Below are 11,152 nucleotides of genomic sequence, written 5' to 3'. Positions count from 1 at the left end.
GTGAGTGCAGCAGTAGGTACCCCGATCCTCTGCTGGATTGGGGCCATGGCCTTTTTGCTCAGGGGCACCAGCTGCTTGCTCAATTCTTGGCAGTGTCTAGGAAAACGCTGGCTGCAAGAGCAGACATTTCCCTTCCCAGACAGAACAAAAGCCTGCCAGAAATGTGTGAGCAAATGGGGAGAGGATTTACTTAGATGTATATGTGTTTAGGATCCTCTCCAGACATTGTTATCAACCACTTATTCCAGTAGTTCGTTGACACGGCAGTACTTCAGGTATGCTGCGAACATTCAAACTACAATCTTAAAACTGACTTTTAGAGAATCTGCACCATATACCTTAGTAGAGTTTATTATTTCTGATACACAGGATTGAACTGTCAATTTCCAAGAATTATACTACTCTCATACTGATATAAATATAAAAATATAAATAAACACAGCCACAGCAATATTTGAGTTTTAACAAGTCTTGAGAATAAGGGAGTTTTTCTATCTTGGGTTGATTTCTAAGTGAAGTCTTACCTCAAAGGAAGCTCTAGTCTGCAATTCTGAATGCACTAATGTCCTTTCAGTGCCATGTAAATTTCTCTTTATTTTCTAACACCGCTTAAATTTTTATTATGTTGTGATTTAGTTCTCTGATAGGTTTTACTTCTTTGCTCTCTACTTTAATTGTTATGATGCTGTGGTGTTTTATCTGCTTGTTCTAAGTGATCTATTTGACTTTAAAGCTATCTGATTTTAAAGCTGTACTTTTGCGGCATTTAAACTGTCTTTCACAGAACTGTGATTTTTAATTTTTTTTAAAAAAAATTTATTGGTTTTTACGAATACTTTCTTGCATGACATCATAGCAACCTTTTTACAAAAGTAGAACATCTGGCTCCAAGAGCCTGTGATTTCCCTCCTAACCGACTGATGGTTTTCAAATCAAATCAAATCTCTATATATTGCATTTTCTTATTCCTGCTAAATCTTATCCTTATATAATTACTTAACTACAATAAGTAATGTGATTAATTTCTCCTTACAAAACTTCCTATAACCCTGCTAGCAATGTTAATTGTTTACAGTTGTCTTTCAAATATAACATAAATTTATTCCAGTCTTTCTGAAAAACCTGATCCTGCTGGTTCCAAATTCTTCCCGTCAGTTTTGCCAATTCTGCATAGTCCATTAATTTCATCTGCCACTCTTTCATTCGTAAATCTTCTTGCTTCCATCTTTGGGCTAGTAACATTCTTTCCGCAGTTGTTGCATATAAAAACAATGTTTTATCCTGCTTGCGTAGCTTATCAGCTTATCCCTTTATAAGTGCTAGAAACCAGACCGCTTAAGCTACAACAATTTGCAAGCTGTCCGGCTGAGTGCAAAGGGAGAGCTTTGCAGAGTTTCTGCGCCTCTCTTCTTCTTCCCCATTATTGGGGCCCGGACAGGCGTTTAAGTGACGGGACGCAGCCTCCAGGGGGAGCCCGCGGGGCCCTCTGGCGCCGCCTACCTGGACCTCCTCCTCCTCCTACCCAGCGGGCCGCGGCTTCTTACCTGGCATCTGATTACTGGAGTTCCGCCCGGCCCGAGGGCGCCGCGTCCCCTTGGGCGCATGCGCGGCGGCTCCCCGCCTCTCCGCTTGCCCTCTTGTTATCAGAGACTGGCTGCAGCCGCCGAAGGAAGAAGGAGCAGCGCAGGGAGCCGCCGCCGCCGCCGCCTTTGGCAGGGAAGCGTCTCACTCGGCTAGGCAGGTAAGCCTTTTCTGTCCTTCTCTGCAACTCTGGCTCTCCGGGGCGCCCCAGCCCCACCTGTGGCACCTTCTTGCCTCCCACCCCGTCGGGGGCTCCTCCTCTCCGCGGGGCACCCGAAACACGCAGCTCCCGAGCAGCCGGGACGCCTGGAGGGGAGGCCCTTCCCTTCCCCGCCGCCGCCTCCGTCCCTGCTGTGTTTTGCTAGGCACCCATGGAGGAGAGGCGCCCTTCTGCCTCCAAGATCACTTCCAAGCCCATCTGGGTGGCCGTTCCTCAAACTCGACGGAGTCACCTTGCCCAAATATGCTCAGGCGCGGCTCTTTCTCTCCTCCCCCACCTTAGTGCATTCATCAAGGAGGGTGTCTAACAACCCTATACCGATGGCACCAATTTAGATGCTAGAAGGGGTGAATGAAGATAGTATTTGATGGAGGGGGGGTAACCTGATGCAGCTCCCTAGATAGCACTGCATTTAACGGTGTTTCTTAAGAGAGGGTTGGACACCCAGGATCTATGGTTTTTAAACCCTTGACACTCTTTTAAGTGACTTTGCATTCATTCTAAACACCCTATGAGGTTCCCAGCACTCACCGCCTGTGGCCCGGCCATCTGCAGACGGCCACATTTTGCACAGTCAGTCTTTCTGTTGTTTTTCAGAAAGCCAGCCCTTGCAAGTTGGAAAGCCTGCAAACGTGCAGAGTAATGTTTGCAACCCTGTGGCAGCCATAATGATGTCTGGCCAGCCAGTCGTCTGCTGTATTCTCCAAGAGCGTTTGTTGTTTCTATGCCCTGCTTCCCCGGCTCTGCCGGCTACATAATTTAATGCTGTTCCCAGCTGTCTTCCCCTATATTCCATCTTGAAAGCAGAATAAATTATACAAGGGCAATATATGCAAGTTTAATTAGCACAACTTATTCTGAACTTGATCTTGACTGAAGGGGGACTAGAATTTGGGAGGATGTTAAAGAAGGCTTTGCATAAGAAACGAAGTCAAATGAATTTAAGAGGCAAATTTCATGAAGGGAATGGGAAGGTGCTGGTAACTATTTCTTTAAAAATCAACATGGAGAACAGATTGGAATTACTCTTCATGAAGAGTTGACAGTAAAACTTTGTTCCTAGAGATAAACATTGTTGGTTTTTCATTAAAACATCATCTTTAAAGTTTTGATACGAACTTGACAGTTCTGCTGGATGTAAAGCAGAATGTGTCCGTTGTTCTTAAAATTAAAGTGTCCATTGTGATGTCTAGAACAATTTATCAATAGGAGACCTACTTTCAATAGCATGCTAATACCTTGTAACTGGAGATTACCAATACTGTAAGTACTACAGATTTAAGGTAACAGTATTATGAAATTGAGGTTAAGTTGAAGGAAGGATAAATGGAGTCTCTGTTCCTTCACAGTTAATGTTAAAAGTTCTGGATGGTGGCTTGTGGGGAACAAAACAACTATTTTCTGAAGCAGTGTTTGGTTTGAAAAAGTTGTGAAAGCAACTTTTATTTTGATAGGTCTTGTGTCTCTCATTTGTACAAGTTCTTCCTTGTCTGCTTGGTTCATAAATGCTAGGGCATTAAAAATAAAAAAAGAAATAATGTATGGTTCTTTGACAATTGCTTCTAACATAGATGAAAGGTTGATAATGCATGCATATGAATGTCATTACTGCATAAGTTTAATCTATTATACATGAAACAAGGGGGTTGGTATGCAGAAATTAAAACAAAATTGTGTGCTTTTTATGTTTCTGGCAGTTTATATATGTTTCTTGTTTTCTGTGCATGGTCACATCACCCTTTATCTGCCCCCCCCTTAAGTCCTTTGTCTATTCCACCCCCCAAGGCCATTTAGTAGTGCTAGAGTTCTGTTACGCTAGGTTAACATTACCTTGAGAATAAAGAGGGATAAATAATTTATCCTAGTCATTATGCTTTTAATAAATAACTAATGTCCATGCAACTTGCAGCTGACACTTAATACTCAAATCTCATTTTAGAAGGGCCATATTTAGTGGAGAATATTCAAGTGTACCTTAGAATTGTCATTTTCGTTAGAGCAAAACATATTTTGAGTATCATGACATCTCCTTAGCACTCTGAAAACAAATATATTTTGAAGATTTTTAAAATGACCTAGAAGCAAGTTAATGGATATTCTAATAGTGCACATTGAAAAGTAGCCTTGTACTCTGCACAGATTGCTATGGCACAGGTATGCAAATTTAATTTGCCCAATGCAAGTAGTAAACAGTATTACCCCTAGCTTGCCTAGGAATCTAGTCCTGATTCATAGCCTCATTGCCATGCACATTCTCTGTCAACTGCTGTTTCTCACTGGTTGCCATGCTCCTTGGATACATAGGCTACTGTCTCATTTGTTTACCTGCAGCAGCAGTTCTTCATACTGTCTGAGAACTGGTTGGTCTCAGGAGCAGTACCACTAGTCAGACTGAGCAGCTGATAATGATTGGGGAGGAAGAGAGATTTAGGGGGCAATGTAATACAGGGGATGCTCGGGTTGCGAATGTGATCCGTGTGGGAGGCATGTTCGCAACCCACAGCGTTCACAACCTGCAGCGCAGCACCGCGCCTGCGCACACGCGGGTCGCAATTTGGCGCTTTTGCGCATGCGCAAAGCACCGAAACCCAGAAGTAACCCGTTCCACTACTTCCAGGTTCGGTGCAGTGCACAACCCGAAAATGCGCAACCTGAAGTGTCTGTAACCCAAGGTATGACTGTAATCTGGAAAAAGGGGGAGGGGACATTATAGCTGTCATTTGGAGTTTGGGCCTAATTGATTTAACAGTATTTCTGGCCTTAGGGTTTGAGTTAGTAGGTAACATTATGCAGCCACAAAGTTGTGTTTTGCTTGCCTGATATAAGTCCTGCACTTCCGTTAGCCCTCACTCTGTTTCCAAGATCACCTTGGTTCATTGCACTGCCTGTTTCATGTGATCTAGCAAGTTGTTCTTAGTTAGTGATATAGCCCCGCTGAGCCATTGGCTCAGTGGATTAGGTGCTTATCGAGAAGTGGCTCAGTGACCTAGCAGAGCCACTGAGCAACTTGATTTGTAACATGCACCAAATACATGTTTGTAGTGTTTACATGTCCATGATACTATGAAAAGAAACAAGCAAGCCATCCTTCATAATAACCTCACAAACCTACTATTGAATACACAAACTGCCATTTGTAAACCACTGAGCCTCTTGTGCTTGCTGATCAGAAGGTCGGCGGTTTGAATCCCCATGACGGGGTGAGCTCCCATTGCTCTGTCCCAGCTCCTGCCAACCTAGCAGTTTGAAAGCATACCAGTGCAAGTAGATAAATAGGTACTGCTGTGGCAGGAAGGTAAATGGCATTTCCATGCGCTCTGGTTTCCGTCACGGTGTTCTGTTGCGCCAGAAGCAGTTTAGTCATGCTGGCCACATGACCTGGAAAGCTGTCTGTGGACAACTGCCGGCTCCCTCGGCCTGAAAGTGAGATGAGCACTGCAACCTCAGAGTCACCTTTGACTGGACTTAACCGTCCAGCGGCCCTTTAACTTTTTTTACTATCTACTCTGACTGATAGCAGCTCTCCAGTGTCTCTGCTAGCCACCTTCTATCAGAGAACTTTTATCAGACTGTCTCATGGACTGAATCCACAACTTTCTGCATGCAAAACATAGCATCTATCACTGAATAATGACCTCTTCATGTAGGGTTTAATTCTATACAGTCTTGCTGCTTTTTGCCTAATACAGAGGTGCAGGAGATTTATTTTATTATCACACCGATGTCCCTCTTGCCTCAAGAGTGCTGAAGATGTTGTGCATTCTTCTCCTCACAACAACCTTGAGTGGCAGGATAGGCTGAGAGCCTGGCCCAAGATTGTCCAGTTAACTTCACAGCTGGGTATAGATTTTCCAAAGCTCTAGTCCAACATTCTAACTGCTATACCACTTTCTCTTTAAATGTTTGGCTTTAATGGAAACTTTGAGATTTAACGCTAAAAGTGTAGAGGATAAGAGTAGCAGAAGAAGTGGAACATTTCCTGCCAAATAAACATTAACTCAAGGGAGTCGCGTTCTTTGGTCAGAGTAAAAAATACCCATAGCTTTGTGTTGTGCAGAGATGGCAAAGATTGAAAGAATTTTGCTAGGAAGATTACATTTAAAATATTTAACGAAAGACACATTCTTTGGAATTTAAGATAGGTAAAGCTCTAAGCTTAGGATCTTTAACCAGCTCAACTCCATAGTAAACCAACCGTTAACATTTGTACTTCTATCCGGAAATAGTCGGTTCCTCCTCACGCACCAGGGGCTCACTTTACATTTCTGTTATCTTCCTTACAACAAAAGTGATTGAATTCACACTTTTTTCAAAATATTCAATTACATGTTATTGCTCTTTCTTCCTTTTTTATTATAAAAAAAATTGCATCTGACAGAAATGGGCATTAGGGTTTCAAACAGGATTAGAAACCTCATTCCTTAATGGAAGAACACTGAATTGGGATTAATGCAAATTCACTAGTAATGCATATAAATTTCCACTCAAACAGTTCTCATTTTTTAAAAAATTAAAATGCTCACTTGTATTTATACAATGTTTCTTAAAATATGTAGTAACCTGGTGCAAATCTGCAGTTGAAACTAGATTATTTTTTTAAAAGAAAAGAATCTCATAGTAAACAGCAAGAGAAGTCACAAAGCAGCTTTCTGTCTTATGTTGTTATTGTTGATGAAGGTAGTCTCTGGTGATTGGTTGCAAAGGTAGTGATGGCAGGAATCTGGGGAAACTTCCAGAATCCTCATCAAAGATGTAACTATTCCCTTGCCTCCGACATTTTTCCTTTTTTTAAAAGTCTACTGATTTGATTATGTCTTGCTTGATTGGGATAAATGAGGTTGTCTTGCAGGCTGTTCATTAAGGGTTTTCATGCAGAGGCCGAATCTAAATGTGGCATTCTGCATTTGTGGGCAGCTACACAGAGTGGGTGTAAGACGTCTGTGAATCTCAAAATGCCAAAAATAGCCCTAAATTGCAAAAGCCTGCTGGCGAGTCACATGTGTTTATCAGTTCATGCTGTGTACTTAGCGGAGAATTAATCCTTCATATATATATAAATGTGCGATATCTTGAGTTAGCTTTCCCTTCAATGCTGTTGTGTAAGTGAATTGAGGAACCTCTCAGTCTGTTGTCCTACACACACAGGAAAAGCACAAATCCTTATAAATCTGGTGGTGGGCAGAAAGTTGGAAGATGAGCAGGTTCTGTGGGTTCTCTGGAGAAAGGGCCTTCCTGGCGAATCCTCATCTCTTTTGGCCCTGGCTTACCCAACTTTAGCAGCAGTCAGTTGCAGCCCTGGGTGGGCACTATTTAAATTTCCCTTAATGCCCCAGAGTGCCACTTCATTGGGGGAATTGTGGGAAATTGTGTGGCACCTAGAACAGCCAGCCAGTGCCGATCAGAGCACTAAGTGAGGTGGGGGGAAACCTAAAGTGGGGGGCTAGACAGACATTAGCACTGGACCTTGCCAGGGATTTGGGGTCTCGACAGCTGCCCATGGGCACTGAGTGCTGATGTCTTCCCCTGAAGGGAAGACCATTACTGGAAAGAATGGCAAGATTATGTTTTTATTAGAAGTGGAAAAAATATTTTAAAATCTGTTTCCCTTCCCATTTTTGATACACTCATTTCTGATATGTAAGTTAGCATTCTAATGGACTGGAAAACTGAAATGGTATCTGAAATGGTCATTATCTACATTAAAATTCCAATGAATATATTATGTAAGGTATGATGTGGTCATAGACTCTTTCTATTATGCATGTTTAAAATGATTTATATTTTAAGAACTTAAAACTTTGTAAGTTTTATGACTTTAGGATGTAGCTGGGAAACTGAACAGAGTTTCTATCTCATACCTTACTGAAGTACAGTGGTACCTCAGGTTACATACGCTTCAGGTTACATACACTTCAGGTTACAGACTCCACTAACCCAGAAATAGTGCTTCAGGTTAAGAACTTTGCTTCAGGATGAGAACAGAAATCGGGTTCTGGCGGCGTGACGGCAGCAGGAGGCCCCATTAGCTAAAGTGGTGCTTCAGGTTGTTGTAAATAAAAAATATGCCCTTTTCCCTTATGGGGTATCCAAGAGCCCATATAGAGTCCTTACATAGGTTCCCTATTGGTAGGAGAAAATAACAGAGGCCAACCAGAGAATATTGAGAAGCAAAGCAGCCAGTAAGCTTGATCTTTATTGATCTGTTGCAACAGGGTACTCCCCTCACACGCAGGAGAGGAAGAGAACCCAGAACAATGGCCTGCAAGGCCTTATAAAGACTTTTGAAATTCCCCTTCTCTAGATCAGGACCACCCCCAGAAACATTATGCATACATCACAGAAGGGGTGTAACCTAAGACCACCCCTCAGATACATCCCACCTACATCACAGAAATTTAAATGTTGTTTTTCTCTTCTCCTTGTTTATCTCCTGTCTAGCAGGTTACTTGATTGGATTTTCTGGGGAGCCTGGCCATTCTTTTGTAATGCTAAAATACTTATTTCCTGGGCCAGGTCACAGGCTCACACCTTATTCAAACACAGATTAAAGGAAGAGACAATGGGGAGGCTTTTCCATTTTTAACCTTGCAGAGAAAGGATTTGGTCAGTTTAGGAATCAAAATGGTTCCAGGTTGGCCTTCCTGTACTGATCTATGTATGTGCAGTTATGAACATTACTATATATCTAAAACCATAAAATTCCTATCACAAGGTTAAGAACAGTTTCAGGTTAAGTACTTAACCTGAGGTACCACTGTACCCTCTTAATTAGCTCTGTGTCACATGTGCTTTCAGAAAATGTGGATTGACCCTGTGCTTGCGTGTTGTGTGGTGTTATCTTTGGAGAACTGTGTCCATGACTCCAATGTCTGGTGCTTACCAAGCTAAAGTCCATAATATAATTTATTAGCCACTTACCCAGAAATTGTACAGAGGCCAGTCCAAAGCCTTTTGTATTCAAAGCCTCTTTCCTTTAGTTAGCTTGCAACGTTTGACACATGTGACACCGAAACATGTTTTAAGGTCTCTTCAGAGGCTAATGCATTGTGTAAGCAAGCCTTGAGTGCTGATTAAACCATATCACTTTCACCCTGTTTATAGAACTAAAACATAAATAAGCTTTAAATGGTGGTTTGTTTTTTAAAGTGTTTTTACAACTTTCCGTCACTGTTTCACTAGAGATTTAAATATTGGAACTTCCTTGTTTCTTAGATTGTCTTTACACATGAGGCTTAAGCTGACTTTGAGAGCGTAGAACTACTCTGGCAGTAATTTACATAAAATGACTCATTTGCCATATCATAATGGTGACAAAACATGGCATAACTATCTCAATAGAAGTTCTAAGGTCCTTTTTACTTCTGAAATTGGCGTTTCCATCACCATGCAATGCTTGGTAAGAACACAAAGTTGTTTTGTCTGTTTTACATCCGAATGAGCACAAAACTGGTTCTTGTATTCATTTCTTTGTTACCTGAAAGTGTAACTCACTCCCTCTAATAGCTGGTTTGGCTGGTGAGTGCTGACAGGATCTTAGCCAAAATGAGGCCACTGAAGCAAGAGAGAATGATTGGCTTGGTTCCCAGAAGTACAGGACATATTTGAGAAGAAATAGCCTAAGAGCTGCCCCCCACCCAAAAAAACCCAGCCTGGCTAAAGCTGAGCATGCTGAGTGGACTTGAAAGGTACAAATAGAAAAGGGGGTGGCATTGAATGGATTGGAGTATCCTGGAAGAGGGCGTTACTTGTCTGAGCAGGAGTTTGTTGCTACTCTTATTTGTACAGTACTTGACTAATTCATCTTTTCACAATGAAGACAAGGACACTTCCAGACTAGAGCAATGCCGAATGCTAGGATCAAATTGTGTGTAAATTGGCCAGTTGGGAAGTCATGCTCAACCATAGTTGATCATGGCAGGAACAAGACTTGGGGGCTTGCATGCCCCCCCTCCCTTATCTGTCTCTGGCATGACTATGAGGAGGTGATCAAAAGTGTCCATTTTTTGTTACCCATTTGTTGTTGTTGTTTAGTCGTTTAGTCGTGTCCGACTCTTCGTGACCCCATGGACCAGAGCACGCCAGGCACTCCTGTCTTCCACTGCCTCCTGCAGTTTGGTCAAACTCATGCTAGTAGCTTCGAGAACACTGTCCAACCATCTCGTCCTCTATCGTCCCCTTCTCCTTGTGCCCTCCATCTTTCGCAACATCAGGGTCTTTTCCAGGGAGTCTTCTCTTCTCATGAGGTGGCCAAAGTATTGGAGCCTCAGCTTCAGAATCTGTCCTTCTAGTGAACACTCAGGGTTGGTTTCCTTCAGAATGGATAGGTTTGATCTTCTTGCAGTCCATGGGACTCTCAAGAGTCTCTTCCAGCACCATAATTCAAAAGCATCAATTCTTTGGCGATCAGCCTTCTTTATGATCCAGCTCTCACTTCCATACATCACTACTGGGAAAACCATAGCTTTAACTATACGGACCTTTGTCGGCAAGGTGATGTCTCTGCTTTTTAAGATGCTGTCTAGGTTTGTCATTGCTCTTAATGATAGCATGCTGCTTTTTTCATTTTTGCTTCTGGAGGTAAAATGAATATCTTAAGATGCCTGTTCCTGGAATTGAGCTATATCTGCACTACTTGAACCATCCTGCTACAATAGTTTCTGGAGTAATCTCTTTCCTCGCCATTTCTTTTTGCTAACAGTTGAATTCTAAGACAGTGCTTAGCTGTAAAATACGAATAGAGGTTTTTGTGCATTGTTGTCTCTAGAAACATTAAATTATTTACTGTAATTTGTTTACATCCTCTTCAGTGTCAATTACGTGCATTCCACATCCTTTGTCTGAATGCAGCTGCCTGTCTTGCTAAAAACCCTCAAGCCTCAAGATGTCCTTGGTGGGGGAAGGGAATTCAGGAGTTGCATCAGGTAACAACCAGCTCCCTTGGGGGTTTGGATTACTGACTGTATAAAACAAAGCTTTAGCAATGCAGTGCCTTGGGAAGCTTTGACCCTCATGATTTTTATATAGTTGTTATTTTTAAAGATGTTCATAAGACGATTTTTAGGGATTAAGCCTGGTCAAACACACTGAGTCAAAGGACATCAGATTCTACTGTAAATATTGAGTATTGAAGAAAGGCACGGTATGGTCAAGTTATGTCTTCTGGTTAGCTGTGGACATTCTGAAAATAATTCTGGAAAATCTTCCTATCCAAATTGGGGTGCTTTGCTTTGGAAAATGTTCAGATGCCCTAGAACAGAGCTTTCCGAGCTGTGTGTCGCGACACGTTAGTGTGTCGGCTGCACTGTGTAGGTGTGTGACACAAACACTCCCTGCTCTCCTCCCGGGGCGGAA

The 11,152-nt window shown here is 42.3% G+C and overlaps 1 protein-coding gene across 2 annotated transcripts in view; it reads left to right on the top strand.

Annotated features, from left to right (window-relative positions):
* Nucleotides 1-11,152, top strand: part of RAB3IP (RAB3A interacting protein) — a 51,239-nt gene that overhangs the window by 23,921 nt on the left and 16,166 nt on the right. Inside the window, exon 1 of one of the 2 annotated variants that reach the window (XM_081211967.1) lies at nt 1,621-1,741. The exons of the other annotated variant lie outside the window; for it this stretch is intronic. The gene's annotated coding sequence lies outside the window, so the exon portion shown is untranslated. Of the gene's footprint in view, nt 1-1,620; nt 1,742-11,152 lie in introns of those variants that run through there. 2 annotated transcript variants of the gene reach the window in all.

Source organism: Podarcis bocagei (genome assembly GCF_964188305.1).
Source record: "Podarcis bocagei genome assembly, chromosome: 10".
Lineage (NCBI taxonomy): Eukaryota > Metazoa > Chordata > Lepidosauria > Squamata > Lacertidae > Podarcis > Podarcis bocagei.
Note: the sequence above shows the minus strand (reverse complement) of the source record. Positions and strands in the feature narration are given on the sequence as shown.